This window comes from Schistocerca serialis, chromosome 2 (assembly GCF_023864345.2).
Source record: "Schistocerca serialis cubense isolate TAMUIC-IGC-003099 chromosome 2, iqSchSeri2.2, whole genome shotgun sequence".
Classification (NCBI taxonomy): domain Eukaryota; kingdom Metazoa; phylum Arthropoda; class Insecta; order Orthoptera; family Acrididae; genus Schistocerca; species Schistocerca serialis.
Window position 1 is genome coordinate 958,975,001 of NC_064639.1, and position 26,176 is coordinate 959,001,176.

General features: G+C 42.2%; 1 protein-coding gene across 1 annotated transcript in view; it reads right to left on the minus strand.

The window, feature by feature from the left end:
* LOC126458343 (adenylyl cyclase 78C-like) overlaps nt 1-26,176 on the minus strand; it is a 788,789-nt gene that overhangs the window by 650,621 nt on the left and 111,992 nt on the right. The window contains exon 2 of the mRNA XM_050095308.1: nt 6,886-7,012. The gene's annotated coding sequence lies outside the window, so the exon portion shown is untranslated. The remainder of the gene's footprint in view (nt 1-6,885; nt 7,013-26,176) is intronic.

The window sequence follows — 26,176 nt, forward strand, 5'->3', positions numbered from 1 at the left end:
TGTCGATGTATAATTGGTTTGTTTTGTAAATACTATTTGTATTTTTACACTGGGTCTTGCCTAGGGAAAACTATGCTATCGAAAGATTACATCGATAGGTCGTGTGGAGAACCAAAGTGTTCAGCATCTTTGGTAGTGTTAACTCTACCGCATGGATCGCGGGCAGGGGGAGGCTGGCTGGAGTAGGGCGGTGGAGCAGGTGTGTGGTGTGACGCTCCCGCGAGTTGCCGCGCTTTCGGGGTTTCGCAGCATGTAATTGCGCTCGACTTGCTATGATAGTTTCTGACATGGTGTCGCGGACGGGAAGCATTAGCTGGCGCACATCAAGAGCCCGTATCGCCTGGTGACCGTGTCGAGAAGAAGGCGCGCCAACATCCAGCTTCTGCAACAGCGACGGCTGACAATGAGTGACTGTCACCACCTCCTCGATCGACGACTTCAAATCTTCAATCAACCAACAAGGAAGACTAAAAGCACGTAAAGTTTTAGAAATGTATGGCAGACCTCAGCATTTCAAACTGTTGCAATAAAAAATACAGCAACTTAGCATGAACCTTTGTTGCTCATTGTCCCAATTGCATTACCAAGCAGGGTCCCTTCCTTTTCTGGAATGAACCCGAGTGTCTTTGAAATTCATACGCCAGCGTTAAAGTAATATCATTCCATTTCACTGCTTCAATTTCAAAGTTTTGTTAAAGTACTCATAGCTGGCTACAATATTTAGATTACACGAGCAGAAATTAAGAGTGCGAGTTTTGCTACCATATTTTAGCTTGCCTGTGACTGCAGCTCAGCTTGGTACGTACTAAATTTTACTATTGTTAATTGTTCAGAATCATTTAATTCAAGTTCAAAGTTAAATCTCTTATTTCTAAATTGCGTAGATTCAAGTAGCTTTTGAAATGATTGTTGAGGTAGCCCAAGACTAACCTTATTTTATTGAATTTCGTAGTGCTTCAGAAACAAAGTTCACTATGAATTTCAGTCAATAAATTAACTTTGTTTTCCAGTTTTATTAATTCTTTTGCTAAATTAAGTCAGAGTGTAGCGAAATTTATTACTTCTGACAAACATTAACTTTTCACACACCAAGTGTCAACCTTCAGTTGCCACGCCTTTTGTGCTAATTATATGTGCATTAATCTTTCATTTTCAGTGATTATGGTAGTTGTCCATAGGACTGGCGACCGTAATTTTCCCCAAATCTCAAATATCTGATTAACGCCAGTTAATTGTTAACGTAACGACCGCACATTTACTTTCTTTATTAATTTTACCTTTTTCTCAAAATCAGTTTTCACCAATTTCATTTGCATTTTTCCTTTCATTTAGATGTAACCCTTTCCTCCTCTTTACCGACAAATTAACTTCGGTGACGATTGATTTTCCCAAATTTCCATTAGGTGAACGCGGTTTAATTTTTCACTGTCATCAAATTCGATAAGTGAGGGGGAGGTTACAACTGAAACAGTTGCTTGCCATTTGTGGTAAAGGGCGCCGTAATCGACAAATATCAGGTGTGCCTCGTTTTGCAATTAAGAACCGACTCATTTGATTCTAAGTTCCATTTACGATATACATGTATACCCTTGTGTTCTACCTGCTGATATTTATGTTTAAGACATACTTTAGTGTTGTAAATTTGATTCTACTACACAAATAATATGGCGAGATATTAAAATTTCGGGAAAAGAAGCTACTTGTATGGTATCGTCGTTTTCCGCTCCCTAATGAGTTGATTATAGTGAGCCCCCAACCCATCTGAATGCTTCATCTTCGGTGGCCGCTCTCGAACCTCACCATAAAGGTGACTCATCTAGGCGTGTGTTTCGTGTGTTTCCATCCAACCGCCTAACTTGCGCGTTGACTGTGTATGGAGAAGTACGAACTACTCGACAGAACATTATAGAACGTATCAGAGATGCTTGGACAAACATTCTACCAGACTTGCTTCTAACTATAGACTCCTGAAGTGGGAAATGTTTCATTGTTACTAAGCTATCGTATATTTTACTAGTCCATATTCTGTTCGAAGAAAGTCGTATTTATAGTTTATACATCAGCTGATTAACAAATGGCTTCGAGCACTATGGGACTTAACATCTGTGGCCATCAGTCCCCCATAACTTAGAACTACTTAAACCTAACTAACCTTATGACGTCACACACATCCATGACCGAGTCAGGATTCGAACCTGCGACCGTAGCGGTCACGCGGTTCCAGACTGAAGCGCCTAGAACCGCACGGCCACATCGGCCGAGCGCTGATTAACATTATAAGCTCTCCAGTGGTATGTCATTTACCAAATACGGACAAAATACCCTGTTTTACACACCATACTGACAATACCAGATTGGCGGGAACCGTTAATTGGTACCAACTGTCATCGCAAATTTTACGAGGGTTTAGTAATCTGTGGGCAAGTCGCATACATACATTCCACGTACGAATTAATAAATGTACCGAAATGGGAGCTCTTCAGTTTGAGCGTTTCTGGTGAATTGTAATTATGGCCGGCCGAAGTGGCCGAGCGGTTTGGAACCGCGCGACCGCTGCGGTCGCAGGTTATAATCCTGCCTCGGGCATGGATGTGTGTGATGTCCTTAGGTTTGAGTAGTTCTAAGTTCTAGGGGACTGATGACCTCTGATGTTACGTCCCATAGTGCTCAGAGCCATTTGAACCATTTTTTTGCAATTATGGTGAGAGGCAAGGAGATTTACTAAAATCAAGCATCCCGATGGGAACATCCACGTCATTGTTCCAGGATCAAACTAAATGTAGTTTCTAACCTGATATTGAAACAGACAACCGTATTGTACTGTGGAAACAAATTTATTACACTAATGTTAATTCCGAACATAAACATCAGTCGTTAGAATGCAAAGGTCTACACTTCCATCGTAAATGAAATGCGTCGTTCCTTAATTGCAAAAACCGGCACTCTTTATATTTGTCGATTACAGTGATATCTGTCTGGAATGAGAAACAATGCGTTGAGTAAACCGTGTATGTATTTTTTGGCACAGAATGGAGGGAATGGGGTACCAATCTGAAAATACGAAGCACACACTGCTCACGTACGAGGGGTGGTCAGGACGTGACCAGTTGTAGCACAGGCAGATGTCTTAATAATACACTACTGGCCATTACAATTGCTACAGACGCGAAATCTAACCGACAGGAAGAAGATTCTGCGATATGCAAATTATTAGCTTTTCAGAGCATTCAAACAAGGTTGGCTCCGGTGGCCACACCTACAACATGCTGACATGACTAAAGTTTCCAATGGATTTCTCATACACAAATAGCAGTTGACCGGCGTTGCCTGGTGAAACGTTGTTTTAATGCCTCGTGTAAGGAGGAGAAATGCGTACCATCAGGTTTCCGACTTTGATAAAGGTCGGATTGTAGCCTATTGCGATTGCGGATTATCGTATAGCGACATTGCTGCTCGCGTTGGTCGAGATCCAATGACTGTTAGCAGAATATGGAATCGGTGGGTTCAGGAGGGTAATACGGAAAGCCGTACTGGATCCCAACGGCCTCGTATAACTAGCAGTCGAGATGACAGGCATCTTATCCGCATGACTGTAACGGGTCGTGCAGCCACGTCTTGATCTCTGAGTCAAGAGATAGGGACGTTTGCAAGACGACAACCATCTGCACGAACAGTTCGATGACGTTTGCAGCAGCATGGACTATCAGCTAGGAGACCATGGCTGCGGTTACCCTTGACGCTTCATCACAGACAGGAGCACCTGCGAGGGTGTACTCAACGACGAACCTGGATGCAGGAATGGCAAAACGTCATTTTTTCGGATGAATCCGGGTTCTGTTTACAGCATCATGATGGTCGCATCCGTGTTTGGCGACATCGCGGTGAACGCACATTGGAAGCGTGTATTCGTCATCGCCATACTGGCGTATCACCCGGCGTGATGGTATGGGGTGCCATTGGTTACACGTCTCGGTCACCTCTTGTTCGCATTGTCGGCACTTTGAACAGTGGACGTTACATTTCAGATGTGTTACGACCCGTGGCTCTACCCTTTATTCGATCCCTCCGAAACCCGATATTTAAGCATGATAATCCACGACCGCATGTTGCAGGTCCTGTACGGGCCTTTCTGGATACAGAAAATGTTCGACTGCTGCCCTGACCAGCACATTCTCCAGATCTCTCACCAATTGAAAACGCCTGTTCAGTGGTGGCCGAGCAACTGGCTCGTCCCAATATGCCAGTCACTACTCTTGATAAACTGTGGCATCGTGTTGAAGCTGCATGTGCAGCTGTACCTGCACACGCCATCCAAGCTCTGACTCAGTGCCCAGGCGTATCAAGGCCGTTATTACGGCCAGAGGTGGTTGTTCTGGGTACTGATGTCTAAGGATCTATGCATCCAAACTGCGTGTAAATGTAATCGCATGTCCGTTCTAGTATAATATATTTGTCCAATGAATACCCGATTATCATCTACGTTTCTTCTTGGTGTAGCAATTTTAATGGCCAGTAGTGTAGTTTCTAATCGTCGATGAATGCATAAATGCAGGCCCTCTATTGTGGTCAAGGGAATTTTGTAGCATTCTTCCTGAAAAATACTGTCACGTCCAGGCAACGATGATGGGGCTGGATAGTGATGACGCTCCCTTCTCTGCGAAGTAAGACACATATGCTCAGTAGTATTGAACTCTAGCGACTGTTGTGGCAAGAGCAGACAAAAGAAGTCCTGAGCAGGTGTGAGCAGGTCTCCTATTGTCTTGGAACACAGCACCACAGCTGGGGAACAAACTTCGTAGCCTAGGACGGATCTGATCAGGCAAAACGGTCACATAATGCTGGGCAGTAAAGCCACATTACAGAGCCCCCAAGAGAGTCACGGAGGACCTCGATATCTGTACCCATATCATCACCGAACCGCGCCATATTCCACTCTTGGGACGTATTCTCGGCCAGAAGTTGGAAACAGTGGTTTTCTTCCATTCGGCACCACTTCTACCTGTTATAGGCATGTGGTTTTGGAATTCCAGCTCGCCATGGTTATGGAGGTCCCCTCGTATTCCGCTGACGCAATCTTCCGCTCTGTAATGACTTTTTCAGCTCTCGTCATCTTATTTTTCATCGAAATTCTCTTCAGTGAGCGTCTGTCTCGATCACTCAACGTCTTCCGCTTTCCCAGTATGCTGTATAAATCTACGATACCGTACCTATTGAAACACAAAACATTTCAGCTCCCTTGGTCACGGAAGGGCCCACCATACGAACATCAACAATTTGCTCACGTTCAAATTTACTTAGCTCCGAAGTAATGCACTCACAACAACACAGAGTGCTGTTCTTACCATTCCGAGGTGCCATTCGTGGTTAAATACAACAGCGCAACCTGCGAGCTTGGTTAGCGTCGGCATTTGAGTTCAAGGATTCATTTCTCACGGCGTTAACATGGTTTTGTCCAGCCCTGTATTTACAAAAAGGTCGGAGATATCACTGGACTTTTATCACAACATCGACTGACTAATCTGGTGACTAGACAGACAGCCAAATCATATATGCTAAATTAGCCAAAATAAGTCTACTAGTATCAAATGTTGACCTTAATTTGAAGAAGAAATTTATGAGATTGTACGTTTGGAGCACGGCATTGTAAGGTAGTGAATCTTTGAGTGTGAGAAGACAGGGAAAGAAGAGCATCAAATTGTTTGAGATGTGATGCTGTAGACAGATACTGAAAATTAGGTAGACTGATAAGATGAGAAATGGGGAGTTCTCGGCAGAATCGGCGAAGAGAGGAACATTTAGAAAACTTTGACAAGAAGAAGAGACAGAACAACAGGACATGTGACAACATTCGATAAGGTATCAGAGAATTACATGGTACTAGAGGGAGGACTACAGGGTGAGAACTGTATCGGAAAACAACGATTTGAATATACCCAACAAATAATTGAGGAATCAAGGGGTTGGAACAGAAGGGAAAGTCATGACAGGCTACGTCAAACCAGTAGAAGACAGTTGATCTCCCCCCCCCCCCCCCCAAACCGAGAAAATAATTCTTTAAAGTGTTCCGGAACCATCACAGCTTTCCATTTTAATATGACGGGAGTATAAGGGCTAAGGCACACAAAAACAAAAGTCGTTATTGAAGTGCAGACGACCTGGTAGATAGGGTAACAGATATGGGTAGTCATCTTGAGTATTAGTAAACCGCTTCAGTTGTATTCAGTCCTTTATTGTTGGACCAACACCGGTTTCGTGGTACTAAAAGAGACATATTCAGGCGAAGATCTGTAGAACAATAAATCCATAAAAAATAACAATCTTGAAAAGTTTACAAACTTTAAATGAGAATATTAAAATTTTAGTACTCTAAAACTAAACTCCGTCCGAACACGTCATGAAGGCCCAACAGTACCGCTCTCCTGGCCGTATGTCAGTTTATGAGACCGGAGCCGCGACTTCTCAATCAAGTAGGTCCTCAGTTTGCCTCACAAGGGCTGAGAGCACCCCGCTTGCCAACAGCGCTCGGCAGACCGGATGGTCACCCAACCAAGTGCTAGCCCAGCCCGACAGCACTTAACTCCGGAGATCTGACGGGAACCGATGTTACCACTGTGACAAGGCCGTTGGCAAAACAAAAAAAGAAGAAGAGATAAATCGAACCCTGTCTCAACGGCCACGCGTTTGCTGTCGACTCGTATTTATACTGACGAAACAGAGTAGTAGGGCAGAGCTCTACCAATGAACATTACCTATGAAAGCTGAGGAGCATACGATGCGTCACGTAGATGCTCATCGTAATATACAGGAATTATCGCAACACTGTGACTGACCACTGAGCATGTCGGGTGGGCAGCGACAGAACGCGCGTTATTTAAGGGTACTCACCTGCGGCGGACAACGTGGTGGCAGCAAGTGGGTCTTCAGGATCGCCATCACTTGCTGGGCTGGTCGCCTCAACGGCAACGACAGCGTCACCAGCTGCTGGGGAGTCCCCGTCTGGTTCGGAACAGTCCTGCGAACACAAAACAGCACACGTTGGGCGTAAAATGAAGCACTGCAGTGTTCAGCGTCACTAGAGAGTAACATTTCTATGAAAGCATTAAGAAAAGTCTAAATTTTTTTCCATACTGTGGGTCGAATCTGGATTTCCACCCAATTGCGAGCGGTTGCCTTAATGACTGTGTTGTCCGCGCAGTACACAGTGACTCACTCATTCGTTGCCGCCGTTTCTGTGATTTCCGAATAGATATTCTCCCGTCTGGTATGTTGCCAAAGCACAGCTCTACAGCATCGGTAGAGTATCCTGCTACTGATCCTATGTATAATCGCTAAGTGAGTCTAAGGCCTTCATTCAGTGCCTAATTGACGGGTCTAGCGTGGCAGTTGAAGATACCAAAACGAAAGCTGAAGTTTTGAATTTCACGTTCAAAACATCGTTCGCGCAGGAGAATCGAACAAAAAAACCTTCGTTTGGCCATCGGACGGACTCCCGAATAGACGAGACAGTAATAAGCATCCTTGACGAATAGTAAAACTTGAATGATATGAAAGCAGGTAAGTCACCAGGCCCTGATGTAATTCCAATTCGGTTTTCAAAGGGTACTCTACGCCATTGGTGCCTTAGCTAGACTGCATTTATAACGAATCTCGCGCACTGCAAATTCAATATTTCAAAATTTCCGGAAAGCATTTCACTCGGTCCCCCATCGCAGGTTGTTAATTAAGGTACGAGCGTATGGAATAAGTTCATAGATAAGTGAGTGGCTCGAAGGCTTCTTAAGGGATAGAACCCAGTATGTTGTCCTCGACGGCGAATCTTCATCAGAGACAAGGATAACGTCAGGAAGTGTGATAGGACCGCTGTTGTTCTGTGTATACATAAATGATTTGGCTCACGGCGTGGGCAGTTACCTGCGATTGTTTGCTGATGATACTGTGGTGTACGGTAAGGTATCGAAGTTGAACGGCTGTAGGAAGATACAAGATGGCTTAGACAATATTTCTAGGTGGAGTGATGAATGGCAGCTATCTCTAATTGTGGGAAAATGTAGGTTAATGCGGATGGGTAGGAAAAGCAAACCTGTAATGTTCAGATACAGCATTAAGAGTGTATTGCGTGCCACAGACACATCGTCAGGGTGATGGCGACCCCGACAGAGACATGGTTTACATGTCTGGGGGCTAGCACTTGAGGAAAGGCGAATGGTCGGCTTCCGTTTATTGGGAGAATTTTAGGAAGATGTGGTTCCTCTAATAAGGAAACCGCATATAGAACTGTGGCGCGACCTATTCTTAAAAACTGCTCGAGTGTTTGGGATCCGCACCAGGTCGGATTAAAGGAAGACATCGAAGAAATTCAAAGATGGGCTGCTAGATTTGTTACCGGTAGGTTCGAACAACAAGTAAGTGTTACAGAGATGCTTCGGGAACTCAAATCGGAATCCCTGGACGGAAGGTGACGTTCCTTTCGAAGAACACTACTAAGAAAATTTAGAGAACCGGCATTTGAGGCATACTGCCAAATGATTCCACTGCTGCCAACATACGCTGCGGGTAAGGACCACGAAAGTAAGATACGAGAAATTAGGTCCTTTAGGGAAACATATAGAAAGTCGTGTTTCCCTCGTTCTATTTGTGAGTGGAACAGGAAAGGAAATGACTAGTAGTGGTATAGAGTACACTCCGCCACGCTCCCTACGGTGGTTTTCGGAGTAGACAAAAGATTATGACCACTGCCCTACGGGAGACTGAATGCCGCTTGGAAACGCTGAGGGCACATGAAGCGGGAAGGAACGTACGTAAGCAGAGGAGGGATGAATGGAAGATTCGTCCAGCAACGATATGGGCCACAATTGGGAAATACATTGATGTAAACGACTTTGAAACGACGCACACCTCGGAAATCGCGAAGTTGGTCAGCGTGCTGCCGTTGTAGGCATCTATGGGAAGTGGTTGAATACTGTGACAACAGGAGTGGACTACAAGGTCTTAACATCCAAGATGTGGTATCATAGACTGATACACTCTTAGTGGTATCTTACAGTTTGCAACGGGAATGCACATTTCAGGCAGAGGCCTGTAGCAGTCGCTCAGGGACCCAGCGGAGCCAGTGATGCACGCCCGCTGAGCCTTGCCTTCAATGGCTCGGACTGCGAGTGATCTCTACCGCCACAATATAGGATGGCCGGCGGCAGCTACATGGCCCGCTCTCAGTCTCAGCCCTCGACAGTCGCAGTCTTAGACAGCATTCAACACTTCGCCTGTGCATTAGTAGTGGAAACTTCACACTGCATGATGCTCTTCAGTTGCTTCTTGTAATAGCTGGACTTTATTGCTGTTGGTGCTTTAATAAAGTTTCTTTGCAATGCTTGGAGAAAGCTACAAGGTAAGTAAAACTGTTGGTTACTATATTTACATGTTCGCTAATCATTTATGATCCTGTCCGGCTTCTCTACGACGGCAGCCGCTGCACCACCCTGTAGCCTATCTCTCCTTACCACTGTGTGTGAAGTAGTACTCATCACAAGGCTCATCAAACGACATTGAGGTCAAAGGCTTGTCCACTCTGTAAAACAGAATAAATGGCATTTGTGAAAGACCCGAGGATATACTGCTGGTGAACGGACAAGTGTTTCAAAGAACACCCTTCGACGCCACTTTTCAACATGATGCTCCGAAGGAGATGACAGCTTTGTGTTCACGTGTTGACCCAATGATGTTGTCAGTTGAGGATTGCAATGGGCATCGGATCGAGATTAGGGAGGGTGATGTGGAAACGTAATGATTGATCGGATGAAAGACGTTCGTTGTTACACCAGACTGATGGTCGTGTCCAGATACATCATCAATCACACGAACGGCTGCTCACGGATGTAAACCAGTGGGGCAGTGTTATTTTTGGGGACATTCACCCAGGCTTCCATGGGATCTGTAGCAGTAGTGCAGGACACCATGCCAGCTGTGGACTATGCCACTTCATGCTTGATGTTTTCCTTGACGGCGACAGTACCAGGGTAACTGCCCATGTCGAAGGCCGGAATTGTGCTACATTAGGTTGTGGAGCACGATAGTGAACTCACGTTGACGTTTTGCTCACCATATTTACCTGATTTGAACTCGATGGTACACATGTGGGATACTGTTGTACACCTGCTACTGATTTAGAACTGTGTGATCGGTGCATAGATATTTGTTGCCAAATACCTTCGTAATCCTACCAAGGTTTTGTTGAATGAATGCCATGCAGAAAGGCTGGCGTATTGTGCTCTCAAAGTGAACCAGCATGCAATTCAGTGGGTGTTATACACTCTGTTTATACGTTATACGAGGTCCTCGTCCATTCCTTGAAGGCCTAACGGGTGTCGACCGGCCGCCGTGACGTCCTATGTCTGGTAGCGTCATGCTAATGCGCTGTGCACGGCACTCCACCCTTCCGGTCGTTTTACCGATTTTCCAGATCGTGGCGCCGCCACTCCTCTTTCAGGTAGCTCATCAGTTGACATCACGAGGCTGAGTGCACCCCCATACAAGTACTCCCACAAAGGAAAAATCCTTGGCAGTACCGAGAACCGAACCCTGGTCCTCCATATGGCATTCATCTGGGCTGATCATTTAGCTATGGCTGCAGACATGTGGTATACACTAGTTGATCGAAAGAATCCGGACACCTATTGCTGGACATTAATATGAGATACGTCTACCCTTTGCCTTTATGACGAACTCTATTGTGGACACTTTCAGTAGGGCGTCTGAAGGCCTCTGCGAGAATGGCAGCCGAAACCAGAGAAGACAGCAACATCGGACTCTGGGGTCTGGAACGTTGTTGACTCTCTAACACATTGGGTTTAGGACGGTGTTCTGAGCAGGCTAGTCATGTCAGGAGTGTCATTCTCCACAAACCATCGCGCCACAGTGGCTGCCTTTTGCAGGGTGCATTTCATGCTGATACAGTCATCGTCTCCGAACATTTCCTCTACTGTATGCAATACATAATGCTGTAAAATGTATTCACATGTTTCCACATTTAGCATTTCTTAAGTGTAATAAATGTACCATGCCCTATCCACGAAAAACATCCACTAACGCCACCTCATTCGTACCTCACTGTTGGCACTACACTTGACTGCAGAAATGTGTGGGTTATGAGGAGGAGCCATTGTATTCCATTCTCTAAGCTGGCTGGATTGCTAGTAACGCTTTGGATCTCACGAGTCATTCCTTCCACTGATTTCATGAGGTTTTTTACCAACACGCTCCGCAATGCTTGAAAGTCCATATCCTTCAGTACATGAAATCTTTCTGGTCTTTGTTTAGCAGTGGTTGTCTTTTCGCTTTTCCCCTTCGCGATCAGATCACCAATAGTCGACTTGAGCAGCTTTAGAGGGTTGAAATCTCCGTCATGGATTTGTCACTAAGGTGACATCCACTGACTGATCCACGTTCTAAGTCAATGACCTCTCTTTATGGACCTGTTTTGCTGTTATTATTTCTCTGTTGACAACAAAATACTCTAAATCTCCTTTTATACTGGCAGGAAAGACTCTTGTAACGTCTAGTGATTAATTCTGCGTCAAGTAGGAGCGTCTTTTTATCGGAGTGTGTAGGTGTTCCAGGCATATGAATAAAAATAGTCCCATCTCGTTTTAAATGTCAGTAATAATTGATGTTCAAACCGCAAGATAAGAATTTAAATATAATACACTGTTAAACACTATATTAGAATTAATGACTCTGTAGTCTATTAATTGGCTGTAAGATATTTAATTCAAACTTCGTTTTAGTATTTAATTTTCCAGCTGCTCCGCCGTTTCCGCGAGCAGGTGGGAAAGTTGCTGACGGTTCCGATATCGAAATCGAGCCGTGCCCAGATTGAGGAAGCACTTAACGTCCGCCACGCCCTCCTGAGAGCACCAGGCAGAACTTCGGAACACTGACCCCTGGCCCTGTTAGCCCCAACAGTTTAAGGCAATTTCCGCACTTTACGGGATGGCGCGCTATTAACTGCTGGGCTCCAGACCGTGAACTGGCGGGTTCAGATCCCATTACCACCATAGTCATATTTCACAATGGATACTTTGCTTCGTTTGACAATAAGTCTTACAATGTTATTTCACGCCTCTGTTATGTACACCTTGCTTGATGTTATGTTGTGTAGATGCAACAGGCGTATGCTTTATATCTATGCTGCTCGCGCTATTCTTTTGTTCGACTGTCTCATTTACGTTTCATTCGTTTGTCTTCTTTTGGCTCGTTATTCGATCATTTTTATCGCATTTTGTTAGACGCTTTAAACTGTACTTGAGCGTTTTATAACTTGTCATTTAAAATTACGGTAATATGTTTCAGGATGTCATATTGTCACTTATCCAAAGAAACAGGTAGACCTGCCTATATCGTGTAGGGTCCCCGCGAGCACGTAGAAGTGTCGCAACACGACGTGGCATGGACTCGACTAATGTCTGACTGTCTCATTTACGTTTCATTCGTTTGTCTTCTTTTGGCTCGTTATTCGATCATTTTTATCGCATTTTGTTAGACGCTTTAAACTGTACTTGAGCGTTTCATAACTTGTCATTTAAAATTACGGTAATATGTTTCAGGATGTCATATTGTCACTTATCCAAAGAAACAGGTAGACCTGCCTATATCGTGTAGGGTCCACGCGAGCACGTAGAAGTGTCGCAACGCGACGTGGCATGGACTCGACTAATGTCTGGAGTAGTGCTGGAGGAAACTAACACCCCATGAATCCTGCACGTCTGTCCATAAATCCGTAAGAGCATGAAGTGGTGGAGATCTCTTCTAAAGATCACGTTGCAAGGCATCCCAGATATGCTCAATGACGTTCATGTCTGTCGAGTAAGCTTACCAGCGAAAGTGTTTAAAATCACAAGAGTGTTCCTGGAGCCAGTCTGTAGCAATTCTGGACGTGTGGAGTGTTGCATTGTCCTGATGGAACTGCCCACATCCATCGGAGTGCACAATGCACATGAATGGAAGCAGGTGATCAGACAAGATGCATATGTGCGTGTCACCTGTTAGAGTCGTATGTAGACGTATCAGATGTCCCGAATCACTCCAAATGCACACGCCCCACACCATTACAGAGCCTACACCAGCTTCAACAGTCCTCTGCTGATATGCAGCGTCCATGGATTCGTGAGGTTGCTCCATACCCGCACACATCCACCGCTCGATACAATTTGAAACGAAACTCGACCAACCAGGCAACATGTTTCCAGTCATCAACGGTCCAATGTCGGTGCTGATGGGCCCAAGTGAGGCTTAAAGCTTTGTGTCGTGCAGTCATCAAGGGTACACGAGTGCGCCTTCGGTTCCGAAAGCCCATATCGATGATGTTGCGTTGAGTTCTTGCAGGATCTTTTACCGGCCGCAGCAATGTCAGAGATTTGATCGTTTACCGGATTCCTAATATTCAGGGTACACTCGTGAAATGGTCGTACGGGAAAATCCCCACTTCATCGTTACCACGGAGATGCTATTGCTCGTGCGCCGACTATAACACAACATTCAAGATCACTTAAATCTTGATAACCTGCCATTGTAGCAGCAGTAACCTGTCTAACAACTGCGCCAGACACTTGTCGTCTTATATAGGCGTTGCCGACCGCAGCGCCGTATTCTAACTGTTTACGTATCTCTGTTTTTAAATACGCATGCCTATACCAGTTTATTTGGCGCTTCAGTGTATATTCACGGAATAGATTTTACCTAGCTGTGCATTTTCACTTAACTGCTTATAACAGAACTGATTTTTGCGGCAGCTACACCCCAGAGTCTTGTGAATCATAGCACTGTTCACATGATGACCCTGCCGACACTGTGGCCTATATCGCGACTTATTTTTAATGATGTTCGACGGTGCATAGTCAATTACATTTGCATTCTTTGACGAAGGCTTTCTAACTGAATTACGTTAGGAGATTTTTATACAGGTACTCATCGTCATACGTCAAGTGCATTTATTCTACATGTATGAAAGTAATTCTTTTCATTACCTCATACATCATTGTTTTAATGTCTAGACTGCCCATTAGTTATTTTCTTCTGCAAATCTCAGGGTGGTCATGACTGACTATAATCGATACTCTGTAATACCCTTTTTAAAAAAATTTATTTTCCATATGTGTGTATCAATATTTGTATCGATATAAATGTCGACGATTTTGTATGTAAATGCTGGAGTAGTAAAAGAAGACGCAGCTTTAAAATTTTTTAAAGAGCAGCGAGGAGAAGCCTGGCTGTTCGCACTTCATTTTCTGCTTCAGCTATCGTAATAAAAGCATCGTGGGCTGTAGCTGTAAATGATTTCATAATATATTATCTTATTTCGAGTTATTTATGTGCTTCTTTCTTATTAATCCTCCACATGTCTATGGGCAAAAATTTGTTATCAAAGACTGGAATAGGAGAAACATAGAGTACTCTTCATGAATCACCACCTTAATGTGGTCAAAAGGTTTGTGTGGCTCAGTAGTGACAGAGCTAAGCTGACGGGAGGTATGCTCTCGGTAGGTTCACTAACGCCACACTTATCGTTAGGCGAGGGGCCAAACAAAACGTGGTAGGCAACCACATGGCCCTTAGCTGAAGCCGAAATTGCTTCTACTTACTTCTTTTTCTTTCCTATCGGCCTCTTTCGATTAGCTCTTGCTTTTTTCGCCCCGACTGCATTAGTTTACGAGGCCCGAACATGTCTTTCATTTTGCTCGTCTAGTCTTATCTAACTGATCAAAATCCCGAAGATGGAAGAGGGTTGTTACAACACAACAGGGAGCAGAAGAGCCTAGGGGAGTAAACCCAGAATGAAAATCGTGGGATCTCACAGGCACTAAGATGACAACCTCTCCACTAAGTTGTCCCTTCGCGGCGTTCGTAACAAACAAGAGGGAAAATTCATTACCAGCAGAAACCAGACAAGCTAGGATAAAGTTGTGTGTTAAATATTGACGGACTGAAAATGACAAATGGCAAGAAACGCAATGCGGAAGAATTAGTTTTTGGCATTTGGATAATGATGATGTAATGCACTTCCTGGATCCATATTTTTTGCGCGACTATATTGCAACTTGTGATTTTGATTTCAATTTATGCCCAGATTTCTTAAACCACTACGACAATTGCGTTAACTGTATGTTCAACAAGGCTAGGACAAGTTTAGGTTGTTTGTATAGTGTCTAAATTATGAACACCGACCATAACGATCTGACGAAAAGCACATCTATACAATACCATGAGCTGCTAACAAATGTACGTGTTTTTTCTACCGTCATATGCAATTCTCCTGATGAAGATAATCGGATCGCTTGAAAGTCGTTGCAAATAAAGGTTTATTTACTAGCAGCCCGTAGTGTTACATAAAAATGACTTTTTTAAAAATATTTATAAGCCTGCACAGGTATTATCTTTATATTATATTGGCGGTCGTTATATTATCGATCTAATTCTTCTGCTGTGAAGTGTTTCGTCAGTTGTTTTTTTTCAGTTTATGTGTGTGAAATCACAATTTGATTGATTTAGAAAACTCCATAAATAAATGATTTTTTTCAATATTATACGATTATTTGTGGCCTTCGAGCTATATGCCCTTCATTGCAGTCCGTCCTAGTATGAGAGGGGCGAGAAATTGAAAGAATGAAGTGGAATCCGGAAGCACTCCTTGCACATTCATGTTCTTAATTCATTCATTAGTTTTGTAACTGTACGTAATAAAATGGAAAAGGTCGCTTTAATGTCTGCTAAATCTGGGCAGTAAACTGTCATGTCTATGCTCCTGCAGTATTTCCAAAGAGTCTTGTTCTCTACTCCATCGTTTAGGCATTATTGCCCCTTTGGGCTTAACAGTCGTCTTCAGTGTGTCGTGGGCCGACCTCGACGTCTAATTCTCATGGGAATGTAATCCAACGCTGACTTGGGGAGTATGATACTTTCCGTTCTTTGTAAGTGATCAGTCGAATTTCATATTTTATTATGCGGTAATTCTGTAATTATTTAGTTCTTTCCTAATATCTTCATTTCGTATCCTATTCGTCCCCGTACATCTTTTAACTCTCCCTAAGAATCTAATTTCTGCCGATTGTATTTTTTTTGGGTTTTTGAACCATTACTTTATAAAGTTTCATTTCCGTTTCTTTCTTGAATTTATTTTTGAAAGTTCTTTGAAGGATCCCACATATACATCGAAATGTGCTATCGTTTTGCTCAATGTTCTTGTCTCATTATAAAAACTTATGTCACAGCCAAGGAATTTGAAATTCTATAGTTACTTTCAAATGTTGTTTTCTAGTACAATCTTTTATCTGACTGGCCATTCCCTTTAAAAGCTAACATTTTCGTTTTATTAACTGAGATTTTAAAATTATTTGTTTTACATAGATTATAAACGAATCTCTGTAACTCTGTCTCAACCGCCTGAAAATTATTTGATCGTCTGCAGATAAAAGTGTTTCTGAATAGACACTGTTCGATAATTTAATTCCTGAATCTGCTAGAAATTTCTATTTCTTTAAAATGTCGTCAATATACACATTAAAAAGAGTAGGCTATAGGGTACGCCGTTTTCTAACTCTTGAATTTACTATAATCCGTTCACTTCTTTTAATTCCTGCTCGTGTGATAAAGTGGTAACAATAATAACAACGACAGTAATAATATTAACAATAATAAATCGAACGTGGTGTGAATAATTCTTGCACTTGCGGAGAGAACGTTAAGCTGGCTCCGAAGTACCCTTAACCGCAGACACGACAAATTTTCCGATATCCGGTGTCGAAACCAGGCGCTGTACTGTGTGCATGATAGGTACTTTTTTGCAGGTTTTTCCTGACAGACCTGCAAACTAGAGCTGCCACCAATGGCCGGGAACAAAGGGAACGTCGAAGCGTTTCCTCTATCGGTTCCCCATTGCTCTCCACGTCTGGTGGCCGTTGTACTGTGCCTCTCTACTTGCCGTATGAAGAGGAGGGACGATAGCGGAGTGAAAAATTCCGCCCACATCCTACCTCATAATATGACAACATGCGGTAGGTCTAGAGAGTGAATATCACAACATTCAAAGAGTAAATTCAGGAGGCAAGGAAAGAACATTTCAACTGTCTGCGTTGTACATATATTTTCTGAAAACCACAGTGAATATACGGACGGTACTTTCCACTGTATGGCGTAATAAAAATTATAACCACTTGGTCCTAAAAAAGATTTGAGAATTGATTATTAAAAAATGTAGAAAAATTAAGACAGTGCCTTTAATGCTTCAGGTATTCAGCGTAGTCTCTTCCACTTACTGATTACAACGCGCAGAAGGACCATACAACTATGTTAAACTCTCCGAGAAGTCCTTTGGGATGTTTCCAGAATGAGATTTTCACTCTGCAGCGGAGTGTGCGCTGATATGAAATTTCCTGGAAGATTAAAACTGTGTGCCGGACCGAGACTCGAACTCGGGACCTTTACCTTTCGCGGGCAAGTGCTCTACCGACTGAGCTACCCAAGCACGACTCACGCGCCGTCCTCACAGATTTACTTCTGCCAGTACCTCGTCTCCTACCTTCCAAACTTTACAGAAGCTCTCCTGCGAACCTTGCAGAACTAGCACTCCTGAAAGAAACAATATTGCGGAGACATGGCTCAGCCACAGCCTGGGGGATGTTTCCAGAATGAGATTTTCACTCTGCAGCGGAGTGTGCGCTGGTATGAAACTTCCTGGCAGATTAAAACTGTGTGCCGGACCGAGACTCGAACTCGAGACCTTTGCCTTTCGCGGGCAAGTGCTCTACTGACTGAGCTACTCAAGCACGACTCAAGCCCCGTCCTCTGGCTGTGGCTAAGCCATGTCTCCGCAATATCCTTTCTTTCACGAGTGCTAGTTCAGCAAGGTTCGCAGGAGAGCTTCTGTAAAGTTTGGAAGGTAGGAGACGAGGTACTGGCAGAAGTAAATCTGTGAGGACGGCGCGTGAGTCGTGACCATCTTGTCTCACAGTGGAATATATTATGTATTAATAGTTACTTAATTTTTTTCAATCAGCCTCATTTTCATCTGAGTGCCAGTTAATGCAGAGGGGGACTTCCCACTACATCATGCATTAGAGTTCAGCCATTGAGCGCAGAAAACATGACTGCTTAAATACGCGTCTGACGCGGTGCAACTTAGTGCGATCTTCGAAGTGCCTATGTGGAGAGATACGCGATAGGCTATAGTAAATTCCTTGATTCCGAACTTAGAACTGGTTCTTTAAATTACATAAGTGGGCTACCGTGCAGTAGTTGAAGTCTATCTTCAACCATTTGCCAGTTCATAATTTGCAGCATTTGCGTGAGGCACTCCCATAGATCAATCAGGATCTTCCCATTCGTTCTTGATATCTTTGTATACGTTGAACATAACGCGTCATTCGCATTTGGTATGGGCTTGACACAATCATCTAGGATGGATCGCACGCGTGTTTTGTAAGCAATCTTCTTAGAACAGCATATTAACATGTCCACCTTCTTCAGCTTCGGTTTAACCTATGTGCTTATTGCATTTAGTAACCCCAAAATTTGTTTGAACCACGAAATTGTAGGATTTGACTGATTCCAGTTGTAACTCACAGGTACTGTGGTCATAGTTTGAGAGTTTTGTGGAGTTTTATTTTTGCATTTGTCAACGATTAAAGCATGTTGCCATTCTCTGCACCACTTTGTAATCTCATCAAGACATGACAATATCTGTGGAGCTTCCTTCAATTAGTACGTCACACTAGACAATAACATCATCAGCAAAAAGTATGAAATTATTGTTATAGATGTTTGTCACGTGGTTACAATAAAAAAGGAAAGTAAGGATCGCAAAACATTTTCCTTAGGAACGCCTAGAGTTACTTTCCCTGTCGACTATGCTCCATCCAAGATAGCGTGCTCTGTCCTGCCTACGAAAACTTACTGACTTCAATCACATATTTCATTAATAAACCTTTTTGAATTGAGCGAATGGTGTTCAAAAATCAAGAAATACTGTATCTTCATAGGTTGTTTTCAGGATATCACATGAGAAAATAACGTGGTGCCTTGACAGAGAAGCGTTGGCAAATGACCAATGTCTTTTACTCCTAGCATCATAGTGTGGGCAGCATCAGCTAGGACTTCAGGTCATGGCTCATAGTGGTTGAAGGAAACCTACTGACACAACGGTCCTGCGTCCTCATGTATTGTCTCTCAGTGGACAGTTTCGTAGAGTCGTTTTTCAGCAGGATAACGCTCGTCCTAACATGCCACGTGCTTCTATGTAATCGGATATAGAGGTAGTCGCCAGATCTGTCCTCGATACAGTACGTGTAGGATCAGCTAGGACGTCAATTGCGCCCCATTGTCAGCATCCACAATGAAACGGACCATTACGATAATTCTCATTTATCGTTCCTTTTCAGTTGCACCTGCACATTGCTCTGATATGTAGTTCTGAATAGACAGGTCGGTCTGCTGACGCAACTACTTAGATCTTAAGATAATCCAGAGTGATCGAAACGTGTAATCTCATTAAAAATGTGCAATTGAGACGGAACGATAAATGAGAATAATCGTAATTTTATACATCGTTGCTAAATCTCTCAAGACGTTTATGTCGACTATAGTGTATCTTGGACCAGTCATAAAATTTGTAACCAACTTGTCTCATGTGAGGATATAACAGCAACGACATTCTTCAGCTTTACGAGCCTTCCCAACAGAACCAGTGAATGCATTCAGGCAACAGGGGGTGCAACATCATATTGATAAGTGGGCTCATACTGCCAAGCTTTCTTTTTTATGTGACTATTTTGTAAACACATATAATGACATATTCTCTAAATCGTTTGCCCTCTTGTAAGAAACTGACATGTTCTCCCCCCCCCCCCCCCCCCCCCGCCATTTGTTCCCTTCCACAGTCAGATTCTAGGTATGTCTCTGAGTATAATGCTTAATAACCAATGCAGGTGAAAGACTTGTGAATTTTCGTGTTCATTTATATTAATAATTTAGATCCTTTTTTATAATTGTGGGGCGACTTCTTCTTCCACGAAGAAAAGCCTTTTACAAATTAGTGACATCGTCGAGTACAGTCCCCGTTCTAAAGACTCCACTAATTCAGTTAGTTTTCTCCGGCGGGTTACTGACAGAATTAATCTGTCTCTTCTGCTCTCTCGAGGATCTTTTCATTTGAATCATATCTTCCCTTCTTACTTGCTCCAGTTTTTGAGAGAATCATATCTAAAAATATCCTAGATATTTATTGTTTCCTTATTGTACAATTGTTTTAAGCAAAGAAGAAAAAGGGAGTGAATATTTGAGTTTAATACCGTCGATGGTAAAGTAGTAGGAGGAGCTTAGCTGTAATACTTTACTCACTGTAAATACTAGGTTAACAGTATTGCGGTAAACGACAATAAGATTGGATGACGCATACAAAAGCAGCGTCCATGGATAATTAAATAAATAAATAAAGCAGCTGTAAAATTAGAATGAAACTGTTACAATTCTTAAAAACATACATCTGCGTGAGTAGCAGAATGCTGTGGCACTGCACTAAATAAACGTACGTTCAAAAACCACACAGCTATAGTGAATATTCATACAGGCCAATAAAAAAAACCCTTAACATTTGAGTGCCAGCATGGTGATCATAGGATTAAAACGCATTATAACCATATAAAAGGACGATAAAAAGAAGGTCTAGAGCCAGTGGTACACACTGAATGGCTCTTAGGTTAGAGTGTGAGAATATCTTCATTTAATAGTTTTACTTGAGTGTTATTTACGGTTTTAATTAAATTATTCGTGTTGGTTAGAACCATGCCTTACAACGTTTACAGCAGAGTTATTTAACTAGCCTCCTTTTTCTTCTCATAAGCTGCGACTTGGTCGGGAATAAAATACTGACCCGAATATAAAATAAATTTCCTTTATTTTACGTCTGTGGTGACAAAATTTTTGTCATCAGACTACTGCTTTCGGTCTATAATGACCATCTCCAGATCTGTTTTATAAAAACGTGTCCTAAATTACTGCAGTCATAGTGGCATCGTCAAATGTTAAACACAAAATTAGCACCATATCGTCAAATACATATATGATTTTAGGACATGTTTTTAAAAAACACACCTGAAGATGGTCATTATAGACCGAAACCGGTAGTCTTATGAGAAAAAAATTGTGACCATAGACGTAAAGGAAATTTACTCATTTTTCCTTTTAGATAATCTGATGATGCCTAACCACGGTGAAATGCGTTATTTTCAAATGAAAATAACTTGCAACAGTGTCTGTTTTATTTTCTATACGGCAAGTAGTGTAGCTAATTCAATTTATCTTGTATTACCTGAGTCGCGATACACGTCACCCAACACGAAAAGCAATGCCTAACACACACACACACACACACACACACACACACACACACACAGACACACACACACACAGAGAGAGAGAGATGTAACGTGTTCTCCATAGATAAGTTTGGTAGTCGCAGGTCAGCTTCGACATGGTGAAGGTACACATTGAGGCCTCTCTGCTTTGCGCCAGCAGTGCAAGGACTGAATCGGTCGCCTTTCATGGAATTACGACGTAAACGTGAACTACAAACCGAACGATGTCACTTACTACGTCACGCCCATTAAGGATGAACGTTGTCTGTCACAGCATGGCTGTTACATTTCGGTCCGCACACATGGCATAAAGTTTATACCAGCCTGAGAAGACTAGTCAGCACAGGGGCTACAAAAAACAAAACTAAGGCGTTTATGTCATGAGGGACGCCTTAACGACACTTCTCGGCAGAATTGAAGTGCAACGTTAACAGTGAATGCTTTAGATTGCTCTCAACACTTCTGGAATGATATCTCGCGAGCTTATCCACTAATATCCTCGTACATAATTTAAAATCAGATTCTTGTTCCCGAATGAAAATTACGGTTCAAACATTTATTTAGGATGTGATGTTAATCACATATGCATCCTTTGCGTACCGCAGCCGCTTCTTTTTTGCATTCCTTTCTAATCCCTCTAACACTAATCAAAGCCTACGTTTCCGACACTTTTTAAAGATTTTATACTGTCAACCAACCACGACGTCATACTCTATGCTGCGCATGACGACAGCTTTGTAGAGATACATGGAAAGAAACCTCTATTCGACCCTTAACGTCTGCTTTCGAAAATAGAGAGCATCCATCTGTTTCGAGTAGATACTCAAACTAGACCAAACCTAGGGCATAGCTGAATTACATAAGATATGTAAAAATGAGTACTGAGAAGCTGTTTTGCTGCAAATAACTATTTACGGGTAATGCTGAAAACCTCAGACGCAAATTCACCTGTATGATATAAAAAACTTGCACTGACAAAATTCAGTAAACATCAGCTCACAGAATTACTACATTAAACCAAAGAAAAAATCATTCTTCCAAATTTTTTTCAATAATTCCATACAGAAATCATGAAACATACACAAACAATCCATAAATTTATAATAAATAGCGAAATTAAGAATAGTGTTTAACATTCAGTACTAAAAACACATTTACTGTCATCAGTGTTTCAGCCGGGCCATGTAAATAACTTTTAATCAAACTATAAACTGGCTCTGCGTTATCGTGTGGCTTATCGCTTATGCGTTACATCAGGAGTATCCCTAGCAGTAGTTCAGCAGTAGCCCGACACAAGAGAAGGAGAACACTTCCCTGCACACCTTTTCTCCCTGCATTATCCTGATGAAACAGATGCCCGCTAGAAAATGCTCCACAATTTTCAGGACAGAAGTCGAGACAGATATCAAGGAAGTGTATGTCAGAGACATGTTACTGTCAAGGTTTTCATAACATAGCAGCAGTCGACAAACAGTCTCCTTACAATTTTATAAGGAGACTCTCTTATTTCCTAATACATGGAATCAAGCATTTGTGACACCTTCCAAGGTAGCATTCTCATCGTTATTTGACATTCCGTCAAACTATCTCTGAAAAGCTTTCGAATCTATGGGCCAGCGAAAATAGCTCTTCCACTTTTGATTTGCTCTGTTGAGGTAATTTTTTCCTCAATTACTTAAAGGCCTCGCTTTTGTGATCTATTTACCTTACAGAATTTTCGTGAGTTATATTAATCAATTTAGGACGAAACGTAAGGATAAATTACAGTCGCTATCATCTACATTAACTGACTGAAGTAGGTTCTAAAGTGATATAACATGAAACTTGAGTAATATTTTTATTATACTTACAAAAAATTCTTTCTTTCATTCGCCGTTGCTAAACAAAACTAGAACTAAGGTCCAGTTTTCATTGTGATATTTGTTATCAGCACGATTTAACTGATAAGAATTAGCTTCTTTCATATTATTTACGTTTTCACTGCTGCACCATGTTATCTGTTGCTTGATACCTCAGAGCCGGCCGGAGTGGCCGTGCGGTTCTAGGGGGGCGCTACAGTCTGGAGCCGAGCGACCGCTACGGTCGCAGGTTCGAATCCTGCCTCGGGCATGGGTGTGTGCGTGATGTCCTTAGGATAGTTAGGTTTAATTAGTTCTAAGTTCAAGCGACTGATGACCTCAGAAGTTAAGTCGTATAGTGCTCAGAGCCATTTGAACCATTTGATACCTCAGAATATTTCCTTCCAGCCTATCCAGGGGCGTATCCTGAAAATATTGGTAAGGCATGCAACATGAAACTTACCAGCTGTATGTGTGTGTGTGTGTGTGTGTGTGTGATGTGTGATTGTCCACTCACCATGGTTTCATCTGCAGTGAAACTCCGCTCTGCGGTTTTTCTTGCAGCACTCTGCAGTAATGTCATCGAGAAATGAATTTTGAACTTTCATCTGCAATAACAGATCTCTTTCTATGGACATGATAGAGAGCGTGAACAGAGGAACTTGTTGTTGTGCATTTACAATGAATATGTTTATTCTTCTCAGTGCGGGCAATTGTCGTTCGACGCATGACGATGTAGTCGGCATCGTTACAGTCAGTTCACAGAGTTTATAGAGTTCTCAAAGACCAGTGCGAAGTATATTTCGATACAGGTAATTTCTTATATTCTTCACAGACCTGGGTGTAAGATGTTGTGACGTAAACATTCCCTGCACTTCAGACTTTAACCATATGGATAAACTTCCCATATATTGTTCTCAATTGTTCAAATGCCTCAGCAGGAAACATATCTGGAAAGCTTGAGAACTTCTTTGAGACAAAAATTTCAACAAACTTTAAGTCACGCAGTGAATCAAATCTGACCTTTAACTGCATGTTTATAATATCTAATATCTCAAGGTATATCCTCCTGTAGTCCTGCTTTACATATCTTTCTATGTGGTTTTCCTTTCTTCTCTACCTTGGAGTATCACATATACTTTCTGTGTTGCACCACAGTTTCTCAAAACCATTGTATCTCTTAATGCAGAACTTTCAAGTCTTCCACTTCTTTGCTTCAAAATGTAATTCTAAAGATTTTGACTGCACAGTGTTAAATCTTATGTCCATCACTAATATCAGTCCTTCAGACAGACACTAAACGAAGTTAAATTGAATATCTTGTAACATAATGTAAAATCAACATGCTTAATGGATGGCATCTGCGTGTTTTATTTATTTCTCAATGTAATTGCTCTATTATTGGAGCTTTTCCTTTACCCTCGAAATGATAATTTGAGATGATGTAAAAGCGAGTGGCTGTTTTCAGTCACTCGAAGTATTTTCCAGTTCTGTTCCACTGGTTCATTGGGCTTTAAAAATGTTAGCAACTTTTTGTTCATCTGATTGCAAATCGATACAACTTTACTAGATGCGCCCAGGGCTGTCCATGCATGGGTCCACTTTACCCTATGTTACACAGCCGAATACCAGTTTCTTCCATGCAATTATGAGGATGAAATATTCGTATGAAATTTCTGAATTTGTCTTTCAGTTTCTAAGGCAGAGAGATGGTCCAACATTCTTAACAGATTCTGCCTTTTCAGTGAATCGTCGTGAGTGGAAAGATACATTAAAAATACTTGCTATACCATCACTATTACAATCACCCTTGATGTGTAACAGCTGCCTAAAATATCACTCAGAGACATTGGACATTACTCATTCGGCCGTTACCTGAACTCACTAATGGACCCTGAATTCAGCTTAGCAGGACATAAAACGTGCTGAACGCAATCTTTGTACTGCGTGGATCCAGCCATGTTTCACTAGAGCTTGCTGTGACGTCACGAACGGCCAAATGTGGTGGTCGAGACGACCACAGCGCCTTGCTTATACGTTTAGAGAACTACACACTGTACTGTTTCTCCTGGGTGGACTTTGGTTTAAAAAGATGTAAACTAAATATTACGATAAATTCTATAAATAATCGACATGTACGCCAAGGAAGAAGAGATAGAACTACAATGGACATGTTATTCCATGGACTCTTGCGCTTATATGCATGAACTATCTTTCCTTGGTCTTTTTACTTATTTTATCTGCTTGGATTCGGATCTAAGAGGACGTTATTGTGTTAAGCTCATCTTGCTGTACCTTCTGATTATGTAAGTTGTACTTAAAACCCGAAAAATATAATGGTTATTTTGTCAAAAGAATTTCTGTATGTGGTCAATCAATTGGTAGTCTGATACCTGGATTGTCTTAAGTAAATGTGGGCCTTAACAAAGAATTTTCATAGTTAGGCGCCATCTTAGAAGAATCTATAACATTTTTCTTGTAGCTCGTCTACGAGACGTGCTGTCGGTTAGGACAATTAATCTTATTTCAGATCCCACGAGACCGGAGACAGCTACTAATAATTTAACAATTTTATTTACCGATTTTCTTTATATAACGAGATAACATCACAGGCAGAAAAGGTCTGGTCACAGGATTCCGGTTCCATTATAGGATTTCATTTGTAGATGCTACTGTTGCTCTCTGATATTGGGGAATCGAGACGAAACCACGAGGTTAAGTTACGTATTGCAGTAGAGTACATCGAACAGACTTGGCAGATAATCGGACTGCTATGCTGCGCTATAATGACGGCCAGGATTTGCGGGAGGAATTAATCAGCGAAGCGCGTAAATGTTCTGACCAGCAAACAGAGATCGTGCAGCACCCCAGGCAGAAAAGATCTGGTCACAGGATTCCTGTTCCATTATAGGATTTCATTTGTAGATGCTACTCTTGTTA